This window comes from Heteronotia binoei, chromosome 14, assembly GCF_032191835.1.
Source record: "Heteronotia binoei isolate CCM8104 ecotype False Entrance Well chromosome 14, APGP_CSIRO_Hbin_v1, whole genome shotgun sequence".
NCBI classification, from domain to species: domain Eukaryota; kingdom Metazoa; phylum Chordata; class Lepidosauria; order Squamata; family Gekkonidae; genus Heteronotia; species Heteronotia binoei.
This window is the reverse complement of record NC_083236.1, coordinates 65,411,503-65,427,919: the sequence shown is the minus strand read 5'-3', so window position 1 is coordinate 65,427,919 and position 16,417 is coordinate 65,411,503.

Genomic DNA, 16,417 nt, shown 5'->3' with positions numbered 1-16,417 from the left:
AAGGACAAAGTAGGAGGTGATGTGTAAAACCTTTCGCCGAGACCCTGGAGAGCTGTTGCCAGTCTGAGTAGACAAGACTGATGCTGATGGACCAAAGGTTGGATTCAGTCAAAGGCAGCTTTATGAATCCATGTGTTCAAGAGAACTGGGTTAAAATTGCACTGGTCTCAGGACCTGCTAGAGAGGCCCCGTGGTGCAGAGTGGTAAAGCAGCAGTACTGCAGTACTGTGGTCTGAACTCAGCTCACGACCTGAGTTCGATTCCGGCAGAAGCTGGATTCAGGTAGCCGGCGCAAGGTTGACTCAGCCTTTTATCCTTCCAGGCTCGGTAAAACGAGTACCCAGCTTGCTGGGGAGAAAGTGTAAAACACCAGGAAAGGCAATGGCAAACCAGCCCGTAAAAAAGTCTGCTATGAAAATGTTGTGAAAGCAACATCACCCCAGAGTCGGAAACGACTGGTGCTTTACCTTACTCTTTAGGTTAGGCTTCTGTCTTGCCTTTTGGTTGCAACCTGAATGTGAACTGGATCGACCTGAATAAATTTAAATTTTACATTTGCAATGTAAGCAGCCCCGTGGCGCAGAGTGGTAAAGCTGCAGTACTGCAGTCTGGACTCTCTGCTCACGACCTGAGTTTGATCCCAGTGGAAGCTGGGTTCAGGTAGCCAGCTTCAGGTTGATTCAGCCTTCCATCCTTCCGAGGTTGGTCAAATGAGTCCCCAGCTAGCTGGGGGGAAAGTGTAAAAGACTGGGGAAGGCAATAGCAAACCACCCCGTCAAAAGTCTGCCATGCAAACGTTGTGAAAGCGACATCACCCCAGAGTCAGAAATGACTGGTGCTTGCACAGGGGACCTTTCCTTTCCAGGATTTTTTGGACTGTTCTGTAGCCACCGCAGCCTGTTAGTTAAGTAACCAGTAACTGGTTTGTTTGTTTTTTAAACACATAATTAAATGAGTGCTCCTAGTTAAATAGGCAAAATGGTGTATTTTTTTTTAATGTCATTGTTATTTACAAAAATATATAGGTGGCAGGAGCCATCTTAGAAAAGACAGTCCTTTTCTCACACGCTGGAGGGTTAACTTAGCACCGGTGTTCCCTCTAATCTAAGTTAGTGTGAGCTAGCTCACAGGGTTTTTTTAAGTCTCCAGCCCACACACTTCTATCTTAGCTCTGGAAAAATGGCCCCGGAGCAAACTAATTGATGCAATGGCTCACAACTTTAACGCCAGTAGCTCCTGAGGTAGAATTTTTGCTCGCAAGACTCCACAGCTTAGAGGGAGCGTTGGTTAACACATGTTTGGATCCCAGGTCAGTGGAAAGTCTCTCAAGGGTTTTGCGCCAGATGAGGGGGAGGTGTGGACACAGTGCATGCATGCGCACACGCAATCACTCACTGCATCTGGGAGAGTTTTTTCCTTTTGTAAAAATAACCGTTGGCCTTTTGTTACCCGGGTTTCTATCGGGGCACGCACAGTTGTTCATTGCAAAAACAGGAGAATGCTTCCCCCGCCCTTTAAAGTTTGCGGCTCACCTGCAGAGGTATGCAGATTTGGTCCCTTAAGGAACTAAAATGCAGACAATGGCCTCTGTAATTGGGAGATGACCCTTAGCCTTTGAGGAAATAGGTGGCATACTTTGCGCTCCGGCACACCACATATAAATCGCTCGTCCCCTGACTTTCTCATCCTTCCTGAGGAAGTTGCGGAGCGCTCAAAGTGCTGAATTAGCATCTGGAGACCCGGGTTCGAATCCCCACTCTTCCGGAGAAGACCACTGCATGGCCTTGGGCAGACCTCATTTTGGGCAGGAGCTCACAGGAGCAGAGCTCCGGAACTTCTACATTTGATTGCGTTCTTTCTTTCTTACTCCTCCCCTCCCCTGGAAACAAAACTCGCTTCTGGGCTCCATTGTTCAGACCCCCCCAGTGAGAAGTCTGCTGAACTCAAAGATTTGACAGACTTTCTAATATCCCCCCCCCCCCCACAAACAAATGGGAAAAGAACCAAAACGTATAAATCAGACCGATGGAAATCTTCATCGTGCCACTGTGACCAAATAGGAGAGAGTCATTTAAAAAGTATGAGGGGAGTCAGGTTTCATTATGACAATTCTAATTCAAGAAGCATTTGAAGGTAGATGCTGAGCTGATATAATTTAGTACACCTTCCGGTGATGTTAGGGGTGTGTGGCCTATGCAAATGAGTTGTGCTAATGAGCTCCGGCTCCTCTTTTTCTACGAAATGACCCCTGGCCTTGGCCCAGTAACACACGCACACACTCTCCGCCTAGCCTACCTGATAGGTTTGTTATTGGCAGAATAAAACAGAGGAGGGAAGAATTATGTTGTAACCCACGACTCCTTACTGAAAAGAAAAGGTAAAGGTAGTCCCCTGCGCAAGCACTGAGACATTACACATCAGGGCGTTTTCTTCGCAAGCTTTTTGTTAAGGAGTGGTTTGCCGTTGCCTCCCCCAGTCATCTACGCTTTCCCCCCAGCAAGCTGGGCACTCATTTGACCGACCTCGGAAGGATGGAAGGCTGAGTCAACCTCGAGCCGGCTACCTGAAAACCCAGCTTCCATCAGGATCAAACTCAGGTCTCGAGCAGAGTTTGGACTGCAGTACTGCAGCTTAATGCTCTGTGCCACGGGGCTCCTATAAAAGGTAAAGGTAGTCTCCTGTGCAAGCACCAGTTGTTTCCAACTCTGGGGTGATGTCGCATCACGATGTTTTGACGGCAGACTTTTTACGGGGTGGTTTGCCATTGCCTTCCCCAGTCCTCTGTGCTTCCCCCCCCCCCCCCCCAGCCAGCTGAGTACTCATTTTACCGACCTCATAAGGATGGAAAGTTGAGTCAACCTGGAGCTGGCTACCTGAACCCAGCTTCCGCCGGGATCAAACTCAGGTCATGAGCAGAGCTTCGACTGCCGCTTACCACCCTGTGCTGAGGGGCTCCTTCCCTGATGAAATAGATTGTGCTAAATGTCTATATTAAAGAAAAAGTTTATTATGAAAGAGAGCTCAAAAAAAGGAAGGGAAGGGAAGGATCGTTGGATTCTAAATTCTAAAGTTTCGCAGGGCCTGTAGAACGGAGCTCTTCCACCAGACTTTTAATTGATCCAGCAGGCGTGCTTCCCCCAGTACCTTATCAGCACCTTACCATCTATTTTGCTAATTCTGTGACTCTGTAATTTTACACATTTTGTAATTATGATATTGTCTAGTCCCGATGTGGTTTGTTTCATGTTTCTGTAAGGTTTCTAATGTTGTAAGCCGCCCAGAGCCCGCTTGCGGGATAGGGCGGGGTATAAATCGAAAAATTAAATTAATTTAAAAAAAAATTAAAAGGAGTGTTTCTCAACAGGATGTGAAAATAATTGTAGGGGGAGCTGATTTAAGCTTTCCGAGCCCCCTGGCTGAAACGTTTCGAGCCGTGCTGAATTCTGACAATGCTGGATTTGAGATTTTCATCAGTGGATATTATACATTGCTTTGAACCTGTGTGGGTTCTTTTTTTTGGGAGGGGGCGTTATACTCTTGATCTTGACGGTGGCTCAGTGGTAGAGCATCTGCTTGGGAAGCAGAAGGTCCCAGGTTCAATCCCCGGCATCTCCAACTAAAAAGGGTCCAGGCAAGTAGGCGTGAAAAACCTCAGCTTGAGACCCTGGAGAGCCATGAATGGGGCTGTGGCTCCATGGTAGAGCGTCTGCTTGGGAAGCAGAAGGTCCCAGGTTCAATCCCCGGCATCTCCAAAAAAGGGTCCAGGCAAGTAGGTGTGAAAACCTCAGCTTGAGACCCTGGAGAGCCGCTGCCAGTCTGAGAAGACAATACTGACTTTGATGGACCGACGGTCTGATTCAGTATAAGGCAGCTTCTTATGTTCATATGTTTGTTGTGGGTTTCCCTGGGGATCCTGTCCATGGTGGAAGGGACATTCAATCTGTCCATGGCAGAAGAAATATTCAGTCTGTAAAAAAAAGGGAAGATTCGCTCTCGCAGCAAGCGGTAGCAGTTGGAAACTTTGGCACCCTTCTTTGGCTTCTCTGTTGGAGGGCCAGCAGGCAGCCTGTTTAGACTGAACTCAGTAGCTTGGGGAATATTTCGCGTCCACGAAGTACGATGGGTTGGCTCTCCCCACCCAATGAAGCTCTCTGGGAATCTCTCTTGGCATCTGGAGACCAGGCCTCTTGGCAGGTGGTCTCTGGTGGACAGGGATCTTCCTCTCCCACCGAGCTTCGGCCGGCCTTATCAGTTTATACTCTGACACATTAAGCCCAACTGGACTTAATCATGATGAAAACGAACAATAAATCTTCCGAGATGTGAGGCACTGCGCAGCTGAAACGACTCTCGCTGGAATGTGGCCTGCTCTGGAAGTCTGAACTCTGGAAATGTCTGCAAGCTGGGGATAGCGGAGGGAGAGGGACAGCAGTGCCTAGTGGTGCATGTCCTAAAATCGTGGAGTGGGAAAGGACCTCTGGGTCCAACCCCCTGCAAAAAAAAAAAGCCCTGTAGCTACCTATCTTCTTGATCTATCTCCATGGCTTATATTATACTAAGTTATCTAGCAGAAATGTTGCCCACTCCAACTAGCAAACTGCTCCCTGCAGTCTTGGGCAGAGGAACAGCTTGCTGAACTCTGGCCACTGGACATCCTCTTCACTGGAGAAGCCAGAAATGGCACCTGAGACCTTTTGGATGCAAGTACGTGCTTTACCACATTATCGGTGGAAAAGCTTCAGTGGTAGAACCTCTGCTTGGTTTGCTGAAGGTCCCAGGTTCAATCTCCGGTTAAAAGGACCAGGCAGGAAGCAATGTGAAAGACCCTTTTCTGCCTGAGAGCCAGTTTGGTGTAGTGGTTAAGTGTGCAGACTCTTATCTAGGAGAACCAGGTTTGATTCCCCACTCCTCCACTTGCAGCCACTGGAATGGCCTTGAGTCAGCCAGAGCTCTCTTATCTGGGAGAACCGGGTTTGATTCCCCACTCCTCCACTTGCACCTGCTGGAATGGCCTTGGGTCAGCCATAGCTCTCGCAGGAGTTGTCTTTGAAAGGGCAGCTTATGGGAGAGCCCTCTCAGCTCCACCCATCTCACAGGGTGTCTGTTGTGGGGGAGGAAGGTAAAGGAGATGGTGAGCCGCTCTGAGATTCGGAGTGGAGGGCGGGATGTAAATCCAATATCTTCTTTTTCTTCTTCTGAGACCCTGGAGAGCTGCTGCCAGCCTGAGTAAACAGCTCTGTCTTTGATAGGCCAAGGGTCTGATTCAATAGAAGACAGCTTCATGTGTGCCAGAGCCAGCAGCTACCAGCCTCTGGATACTTAGAATTCAGGAGAAATAGGAAGTGTGAGATGATCATTGCTACAGGCAGGGGTGGAATTCTAGCAGGAGCTCCTTTGCATGTTAGGCCACACACCCCAGATGTAGCCAATCCTGCAAGAGCTTACAGAAAACAGCCTTGTAAGCTCTTGGAGGATTGGCTACATCATGGGGGTGTGGCCTAATATCCAAAGGAGCTCCTGCTAGAATGCCACCCCTGACTACAGGGAAGACAGTATTGCAGCAGAAATGAAATGTTAAGACAGCTCTACCGCCGATTTCCCTCTAGGCTTTTAAGTCTATAGCCCGAAAAACACGTACACATCCTAGCAAGGTAGTTCTTTCCAGTGGAGACTTGACTGACAGGTATTATTTAGGCAAAGGGAGAGAGGCTTAGCAAAGACTTTAAAAATATCTCCCCCTTTGACCGGGGAGAGAGAAACTTAAAAAACAAAACAAAACTACAGTTTGTTGTTATTTCAGTTTGGAGGAGTGAGTTATTTTCCTCCCTGCTCTGTCATCTCGATTTATTAAAAAGATTTTTAAAAAATAAATCAACAAACACAACAGGAAAAGCCAGATATCCATGAGGCTTTGGTCTACAGGCAACAAGGCATTTGTGTCATTAATTGCTTTGGTCACCATTATTGATAATTTCACTGTAAACTGAGCCGAAAGAAATTATCCCCCAGCCCAGAATAATCAAGTCTGAAAAGAAACAGCTTCGGGAGAGGTAGATCTCCAGAGAGGCTGTAACTGCGGTGGGTCTGGAGGGGGGGGGGAGGGAGGAAAATGAGGCAGGGGGGGGGGGCCGAGGCAGGGGAAAGAGTTGATCTTGCTGAAGTTGATTTCAGCTGAGAGAGGACTTGACTGGAAGCAAAGGGGAGGGAGAAATAGTAGGGTTCGTAGAAATATTTCCTGCAGAAACCTCATTGAAAGGACTGGCTGCTAGGTGGATATGAAACCTTTGGGGGTATGTAGAACATGAGATTATATTGTTGGAATCAGGACTCATTTGGGGCGGGAGCTCACAGGAGCGGAGATTCGGAACCTCTAAATTTTATTGTACTTTCTTTCTTATCCCCCCACCCCCCAAAAAATGCATGCTTCAGGGCTCCACTGTTCAAACGGCCTGTGAGAATTTTGCTTAAGGTTTGACAAGCTTTCTAATATTTTCTCCCCACCAAAAATGGGGAAATAACCCAAATATATAAAATAGACAGATGGAAATCTTCCTCATGCCACTGCGACCGCATAGGAGAAAGTCATTTAAAAAGTATGATGGGAGTAAGATTTTTGTGAGGACCATTCTAATTCAAGAAGCCTTTGAAGGTAGAGGCTGAGCTGATCTAATTGAGTCCACCTTCCGGTGATGTCAGGGTGTGTGGCATATGCACATGAGTTATGCAAATGAGTTGTGCTAATGAACTCCAGCACCTCTTTTTCTATATATATATATATATATATATATATATATATATATATATATATATATATATATATATATATATATATATATATTTAGAATACTGTGTTCAAAATTCTAGCATTAAAAACTTACCTGCTGATGTCTCACAAAATAATTTTAACATCATATATATATGTGTGTGTGAAAGATGTTTCATATATATATATATATATGTTCAACCATCACCAGTGGTCTGACCTAGCCTCAGATCGCAAAGCATGGAGGCACACCATCCACCAGGCTGTCTCTTCCTTTGAGAACGCACGCATAGCGGGTCTTGAGGACAAAAGGAGATTGAGGAAGAATCGCACTGCTACAGCACCAACCCCAAATCAGACTTTTCCCTGCAGCCACTGTGGCCGGACCTGCCTGTCCCGCATTGGTCTTGTCAGCCACCAGCGAGCCTGCAGCAGACGTGGACTACTGCACCTTTCTTAAATCTTCGTTCGCAAAGTCAAGCCGAGAGGGATATATATATATATATATATATATATATATATATATATATATATATATATATATATATATGTGTGTGTGTGTGTGTGTGTGTGTGTGTGTGTGTGTGTGAAAGTTGTTTCATACATATATATGAAAGATGTTAAAATCATTTTTGTGAGACATCAGCAGGTTAGTTTTTAATGCTAGAATTTTGAAAATGGTACCATGGTTCTTTCAGTATCTGCACATGGTTCCACCCCCCACTTTTTTAGGGTGTGTGTGTCTGATATGCAACATAGCCCATGAAAGGTACATCTCCCTGGTTGGAGCCAAAGATCTTCTCCTGCACATGAAAGACTCCTTCAATGAACTGAAGGACAGTAGATCCCTAAAAGAAATCTTCTGAAAGCGGGAAACCTTTGCCTTCATCTGTATAGTTTGAATCCGGTTACGAGTTGAGAAATGGAAATGTAGCCAATTTCAGGAGGCTGCTGCGACCTTACAGGGGAAAAAAAAAGTTAAGAAAAACATTTTGTAAAAAATTAATGGGGTATGTGCAAGAACACATAGGACAGAGTGCCGTTAGCCCCTTTAAAAAGAATCTGTTCAAATATTTGTCCTTCACTATCGCCTTCTGCAGACCTATTCTAAATCTCCATTCTCCCCTTCTTAAAATAGATTCCAGTTTAAATAGCCATAGGAGAACAGTTTTGGCAGTATAAAATCCAGTCTCATAAGGGAAGGTACAACAACGAACCCAAACTCTGGGTCAAAGTCAACTTCAAGCCGTCCGAAATAGCCCCTTCAAAATACGAGCCGCATCATAATGCCTTTTCTCTTTGCAAATATTGCTCGGGACTCCCTGATTTCATTTGAAAATGTTTTGAAGAAGCCAAAGTGAGAAAAAAGAAAGTTTTGCCAAATGGGAGGGAACGGAGGAAAACAGAGAGAAGAACGGCCAGGCTTCTAGATTTGCTTTTCATGCAGTCCTTAGATTTGGAAATTGTTCAAAAGCCTGGAGAATTCACAGTTGTCCAGCTCTGGTGCTGAACACATTCTCAAACACTGCTGGAAGACCCTGACAACGTTCTCATAAATTGATACTTGAGAAGTGGAAGGCAGGTTGCCAATGGCTAAGGAGCAGTGGCTTTGGTCATCCAAGACACAAATAAATGGCTAGAGTGTCTCTTTCTCCTCTCTGTTGTCCCTGCTTCCTCCCCTCTATCCCAGACAGGAAGGGGGATCGGGTAGCTGCCCTCAGGCCAACGGTGCATGCAAACAAAAGGGAAAGCCAGGCAAACAAATAGAGCAGAAACAGACCAGTTGTTTTTGCAAGTTAGATTCAGGAGTGGTGAGGTCTGCAATGAAGAAGCCATGCAAATGTATCCCAAGATGTCTCCTCGTTTGGCAAAAGAGAACTAAAGGTCATGGCTCTTTTTGTAGAAAAAGCCCAGCAGGAACTCATTTGCATATTAGACCACACACACCCCAATGGCACCTTTGTTTCACATAGGGCTTTTTAGTAGAAAAGGCACAGCAGGAACTTATATGCATATTAGGCCACACCCCTTGACGCCAAGCCAGCTGGAACTGCATTCCTGTGTGTTCCTGCTCAAAAAAAGCCTTGCTAAAGGTGAAGGCCGAGCGCAGAAGAATAGATGCTTTCGAGCTGCGGTGCTGGAGAAGACTCTTGAGAGTCCCTTGGACTGCAAAAAGATCCAATCAGTCAGTCCTAAGGGAAATCAACACAGACTGTTCCCTGGAAGGTCAGATGCTGAAGCTGAAGCTCAAGTACTTTGGCCACCAAATGAGAAGGGAGCACTCCCTGGAGAAGACCCTGATGCTGGGGAAGAAGGCAAAAAAAGAAGGGGACGGCAGAAGAGGAGATGGCTGGACAACGTTACTAACATAACAAACACGAATTTGAGCAGACTTCGGAGGATGGTGGAAGACAGGAGGGCTTGGTCCATGGGGTCGCAAAGAGTCAGACAACTGTGCGACTGAACAACAACAAAGGTGATTATTGCGTTGCAATGTAAACAGGACCACGGAGGAGAGACTGAGCCACAACTCTCCATGTAAAATGCAATTTTAACTTGTTGTGAATAATAAGTATCAAAATACAAAATTAATATTATCAGTACATATCACCAAGTTAAAACCTCATAAGTTACTCAGTGCTCCTACTGCCCTTATGTGGCTGAAAGCCAGTAAATTGCATTCAGTCCAGTATTAAAAATAGGTGGTCCAATGGAGAACCGGTCTGCTTTGCAAGCCATTTCGGATCTCAAATCCTTCTTCTAGGGACCATTCTTATGAGTATAGTACAGTTTTCCAGGTCCAGTAGTGCCAAATGAATTCCTAGCTTTCTCTAATTGATGAAATGAAAATGAAAATGAAATAATTAGCACTCATAATAGCGGGAACGCCATAGTAGGTACTATCTTTATCAGCAATGCAGGTGTTTCCCTGCATTATTGCAACAGCGATCCTAAAGGTAACAAAAGGAGCTTTACAGAATAATATTTCTGTTGCCAAAGGATCTGTCCTTTTGCAACAGAAATATTATTCTGCAAAGCTCCTTCTAGCAGATGGAGTTATAAGGTGGCAAATTTCCAGTTTGATTACCTTTTTCTTGCATGCCAAAGCTGAAGACCTCAGTTTATGTATATCTTTATTTACTCCTCTCTCTTTTCTTCCCAGCAGGAATCCAAAGCAGCTGCCAACGTTCTCTTCTCCTCTGTTCTGTCCTCACAACAACCTTGTGAGGTAGGCTAGGCTGAGAGCCCAAAGTCACCCATTAAAAATCCGTGGCCAAGTGGGGATTCAAACCTGAGACTCTCCGATCCTCAGCTGGCTCTTGAGGACATGTGACAACTGCCCACATGGCATGAATAAAATGTCAGATGGTTTCTCCAGATCACATGGGCACTTCCCATACCACTGCTGTACCTTTGCCCAAGGCAACTGATGCAAGAATGAGAGGGAGGGGTTAACCCCACGCCGGGGAAGGAGAGCAAGGGATGGGCCCTGAATGCACCATCAGAAGTCCTGGCACAAGGGCAGAAAGCCAAATGTAGGACATTACAATCATTTCCATAGATCATGTTCATAACATTTTTTTTCATTTTCAGCTCCAATACAAGGCTTGTCTGTCTATGTGACAGAGATGTGGCAGCATCAAGACTCATGCATTTGCTGTGGCACAAACAGAGGCTCCATTTTGCTTTCTTGGTTCTGAGCAGTTTGCCCAAATCTACTTCCATGCAGGCCTGCGAGTGACAGCAGTGTGGATTGCCCCAGTTACAATGGAATTGCTATCTGTCTATCTATCTATCTATCTATCTATCTATCTATCTATCTATCTATCTATCTATCTATCTATCTATCTATCTATCTATCTATCTATCTATCTATCTATCTATCTATCTATCTATCTACCTACCAACCATCTATCTATCTATCTATCTATCTATCTATCTATCTATCTATCTATCTATCTATCTATCTATCTATCTATCTATCTATCTATCTATCTATCTATCTATCTATTGTCTGTCCGTCCGTCCGTCCGTCCTCTCTTTCTCATCTATCTATCTATCATCTGTATATCTATCATCTATCTATATATTTATGTTACATGTTAAAAGGTAAATTTAGTTGGACAGGAAAAACTTCTGGAAAAGAAATGCCTTCTTTTTGACCCAGGTTTATTAACAATAGAATAATTAACAGGCATTCTCGCATTCTGACATGTTGCTGTTTTATGGTTTCCCACGCTAATGCAACCCAGATCAGGTTTTCTGAATTTGTTAATTTTACTATTCTGCTATTGGATTTTAACTTCGTACCGCTTGGCATTCCAAACCGCACCAGCTATATGTGGCTCTGCTTACTGTACCTCATTCCTCGTCTGAAGAAGTGTGCATGCACACGAAAGCTTACATTCTGAATAAAACTAAGTTGGTCTTAAAGGTGCAATCGACTCCTATTTTGTTCTACTACTTCAGACCAACACGGCTGCCTATTTGGATCTATCTATCTATCTATCTATCTATCTATCTATCTATCTATCTATCTATCTATCTATCTATCTATCTATCTATCTATCTATCTATCTATCTAATTTCTAGACAGACAGACAGACGGATGATGGATGACAGATGACAGATGATAGAAAATGATGATAATGATAATGATGGATGACAGACGGACAGACAGATAGATGATAGATAGATAGATAGATAGATAGATAGATAGATAGATAGATAGATAGATAGATAGATAGATAGATAGATAGATAATTCCATTGTCACTGGGGCAATCCACACCTCTGTCACTCTCAAGCCTGCATGGAAGTAGATTTGGGCAAACTGCTCAGAGCCGAGAAAGCAAAATGGAGCCTCTGTGTTTGTGCCACAGCAAATGCATGAGTCTTACTGCTGCCATATCGCTGTTGTTTTGGCTCCCATGAACTGGCATGGCTGCCCCTCCAGAATCTGTGTTCTCCAAAATAACCACAGCAGTGGATGAGAATTGTCATATTAATGCATCACTCCAGGTGCCAAAATGTCTACTGAAACCCTGTGCACATCACACGGAATGCATTCCTGACCATAACCCATTGTGTGCTGCAAGCAAAGTCTGGAACTTTTCAGTTTCGGAAAGAGATGACTAAGGGGCAGGGGATGAGAGAGAGGTTTATAGCATTTTATGCAAGGTAGAGAGGATGAGCCCAGACCTAGATAGCCCAGACTAGCTCAATATCATCAGATCTTGGAAACCAGGTGGGGTTGGGTCTGCTCAGTATTTGGATGGAGAACACCAAGGGAGTCCAGAACCTCAATGCGGAGACAGGCAACGGCAAACCGTCTCTGAATGTCTCTTGCCTTAAAAACCGTCCTGGGTTGCCATGTCAGCTCTGACTTGACAGCAGAGAGAGAGAGAGACAGAGACAGAGAGAGAGTGCATCCACACAAGCTAAATAATGTGCTTTGCAACTGTATTTTAACTGTGTAAGAATAGCAAAATCCACTTGCAAACAGTCTCCACACGAAAGCACCCAGAGAAAGTCGACAGAGACCACTTTTTCCCCATCTCCCAGAATATTAGAGCACTCAAGGACAGACAATGGAGCCAATGAGCAGCAGAGTCAGGAGGGACAAAAGGAAATTCAACTTTACACAGCTGGTGATTAAAATGGGGGAAATGCTGCCAGAGGCTGCAGAGAAGGCCACAGGCTCCCCCCCTTTCCGAATGAGGTGGTCCCGTAGGGCTTTCAAAGCCAGAGATGGTTCACATTCAGAGGTGGTTTGTCATTGTCTGCCTCTGGAGACCCTGGTATTTTTTGGTGGTCTCCCATCTAAATATTAGACAGCTTCAAGAGGGGATTGGATAAGCATCTGGAGCAGAAGTCCATCAGTGGCTATTAACCACAGTATATTGTTGGAACTCTGTCTGGGGCAAATGATGCTCTGTATTCTTGCTGCTTTGGGGGGGGGGCACAGTGGGAGGGCTTCTAGTGCCTGGCCCCACTGATGGAGCTCCTGATGGCACCTGGGGTTTTTTGGCCACTGTGTGACACAGAGTGTTGGACTGGATGGGCCATTGGCTTGATCCAACATGGCTTCTCTTATGTTCTTTTGTGACACAGGGTGTTGGACTGGATGGGCCACTGGCCTGATCCAACATGGCTTCTCTTATGTTCTTCTGTGACACAGGGTGTTGGACTGGATGGGCCACTGGCCTGATCCAACATGGCTTCTCTTATGTTCTTATGTGACACAGGGTGTTGGGACTGGATGGGCTACTAGCCTGACCCAACATGGCTTCTCTTATGTTCTTATGTGACACAGGGTGTTGGACTGGAAGGGCCATTGGCCTGATCCAACATAGCTTCTCTTAGGTTCTTCTGTGACACAGGGTGTTGGACTGGATGGGCCACTGGCCTGATCCAACATGGCTTCTCTTATGTTCTTATGTGACACAGGGTGTTGGGACTGGAAGGGCTACTAGCCTGACCCAACATGGCTTCTCTTATGTTCTTATGTGACACAGAGTGTTGGACTGGATGGGCCATTGGCCTGATCCAACATGGCTTCTCTTATGTTCTTCTGTTCTCTTATTAGCCAGGGCTGACCCTAGTTAGCTTCTGAGACTGGGCGATCTGGGGCTATCCTGGTCAGGGTGTCGATGGTTTTATAAGCAGATTAGACAGACTCACGAAGGCTAGGTCTATCAGTGGCTACTGGCTGTGGTGACTAAAGGGAAACTCCATGTTACAAAACAGTTGGCCTCTGAATATTGCTGCCAGGAGACAACATTAGGGGAAAGCCTCTACCTCTCTGCCCTGTTGTTGGCCCTTGAGAGGAACTGGTCAGCCGCTGTGCAAGACAGGATACCGGGCTAGATGGACCACTCTTACACTCTTAACGCTTGCATTTTGGCATACTTCTCTGTGCTGGTTTTTGAAACCTCCCTGTATGTAGGAAATGAACTCTCACAAATGAAAAGTTAGCATAGCTCCAAAGCGCGCTACATACGAGAAGCTTTTTAAGTGCAGGGAGATATTTGAAAACGTGGCGCATCCTGATCCATGCCATGTGGGTCCAGAAGGTGATGCCCATTATATTTATTTCTTAACTTTGATATCTCTCCCAATCTCCCTGCAAGGCAGTTTACAGGTCACGTAATATTGTGATGAGAAACAGAAGATAAGGGATTAAAATCCAGGCATTTAAAATTCAAATCTCATGCTAAAAAGCAAAGTAAAAGCAACCACCGGTGTAACACAGAGACAGAAACCATCTGAGCAGTGTTGTGAGATATTGAGCTACTAGCCACCAGGCTGAATTGATGGCGGGGGTAGCCAAAAGCTGGAGAATTTGAGCGTCTACTGTCTCAAGTGAGAGCCCGGCAGAACAATTTCATTTGACAGGCCATGTGGAATTGCAGTAGATCCCATAAGGCCCTGATCACCGATGGGAGCATGTTCCACCAGGCTGGGACCAGGGCAGAGAATACCTTGGCCCTAGTTGAGACTAGCCAGCCAATGACCGGGAAAGAACCAAGCCCTCTTTCATGTGTGAGTCCCCCCTCCCAGCAGTAGTTCAGTACCTTTGTTGTAAAACCAGCCCTGAATGATCTAATTCAATGGTGGGGAACCTTTTTTCTGCCAAGGGCCATTTGGATATTTATAACATCATTAGTGGGCCATACAAAATTATCAACTTTAAAACCGTGTTCCACCAAGTGAGGGTGATTCAGACAAGCAAAATTAATACAAATAGTTGTTTTTCTATTTGAAGTCATGTGGGGAGAGCCTAATTTGGCTCACACACACTCGGCCCACCACCCTAGGCAAATGAACCGTGGCTCAGTGGGAGAGCATCTGCTTGGTAAGCAGAAGGTCCCAGGTTCAATCCCCAGCATCTCCAACTAAAAAGGGTCCAGGTGTGTGAAAACCCTCAGCTTGAGACCCTGGAGAGCTGCTGCCAGTCTGAGTAGACAAGACTGACTTTGATGGACCAAGGCTCTCAGTCAGTATAACGCAGCTTCATATGTCCTAGGTTCAGGGCTTTTTTTGTAGAAGCCGCCATGCCAGCAATCCCAAAGGGCCAGACCAAGCGATCTCAAGAGCCATAAACGGCCCTCGGGCCGGACGTTCCCCACCCCGATCTAATCTTTCCCTTGGAATTGATTTTTAACAGGCTGTCGCATCGATTTCTACACCGCATGCTGGTTTATTAACCACTGATACAATTTCTGACGGTCACATACGAACACCATACATTGTTTATTTGCATTCTAATTTTTTTTTAAAAGGACAAACACGCACATAAAGAAATGGAGAGGGGGGGGGTTTAAACCCCTTCCCCCCCATCGTTACACTTGGATACAGTGCAGAATGTAATTTTAAAAATACGGTGTGTCACGGAACTGTACAGTTAGGTAAACAAACAAACAAACAAAAATATAGGAGACAAGAGTCCTTCATTTATATTTATATATTTATATATAATTATATATAAAACATAGAGAAAGTTGTCTTGGCACGCCGATGCTCGACATTTGCGACGGCTGTTTTGCACGCAGGTGCCCACACCTCCACGCGGGCCCAGAGACATGCACGCACACTCACTCACTCTCTCACAAAAATCTCGATGGCAAATATTGCCGACAAAGTTAAACCGTTTTAATACTGATCGATCAAGGCTGCTGTTGTGTTTTATTAAACTGTTGAATAAATAAAAGGATGAGCCTTGGTAATCTTTTCATTTTTTTTTTTTTTTTTAGAAACCCCTTTATTTCTCAAAGTGCTTTTTTGTTATTTTTGTCATTTGGTAATGTTGGACTCGGTGGTTTTTTGTTTGTTTTTTTAAATATAAGACAGAGGCTTGGTTAGGGACACTCGGTTGACGGGGAGATTCAGGGACACTATCTGCACAACCACATTGATTCAGTTGTGTTTTCGTGTGTGTGTGTGTTGGTGTTCCATGATGGTTTTCAGACTCCCATCGCCCCACCCTGGAAAATGCAGAAGTCTTGGGGAGGGGCAAACTAAACAAACTATTTAAAATTAGGGGGAAAGGTGTATGGGCCAGGCCTCCTCTGTACCAACAGAGTTTTCTAGAGATGACTCAGTTGACCTGAATCATGAGTATAATATAAATGGCCTAGGGCAGGGATGGCCAAAGGTAGCTCTCCAGATGTTTTTTTTTTGCCTACAACTCCCATCAGCCCCAGCCAGCATGGCCAATGGCTGGGGCTGATGGGAGTTGTAGGCAAAAAAAAATCTGGAGAGCTACCGTTGGCCACCCCTGGCCTAGGGTATATTTTACTTAGGGACCCAAAATGAAAAGAAGGCCAGCTCTGTGGAATGGTGAACCCAAAGACTACAAGCCAAGTGTCTAAAGAAAGCAAGCCTTTATCCGTAGGCTCATCAGAGGGATTTCTTTCTTTCCGTGAATTACAGATCCTTTCTTCCTAGACCTCTAGAATGTTTTCTTTTAAAAAGGCGGGTGGGGGGAGAGAAATTTGAGAAAACTGAAAATTACAGCTTGGGATGGGGAGGAGGGCAGAATGTACCTCAAATCTAGGGTTCATCTAATTCCTGGAGGCCGAAACAAAAGTGGTCTGGGAAAAGTCCTCTTCTCAGAATTCTGGATGCACGACAGCCGAAAGGAACAGGAGCA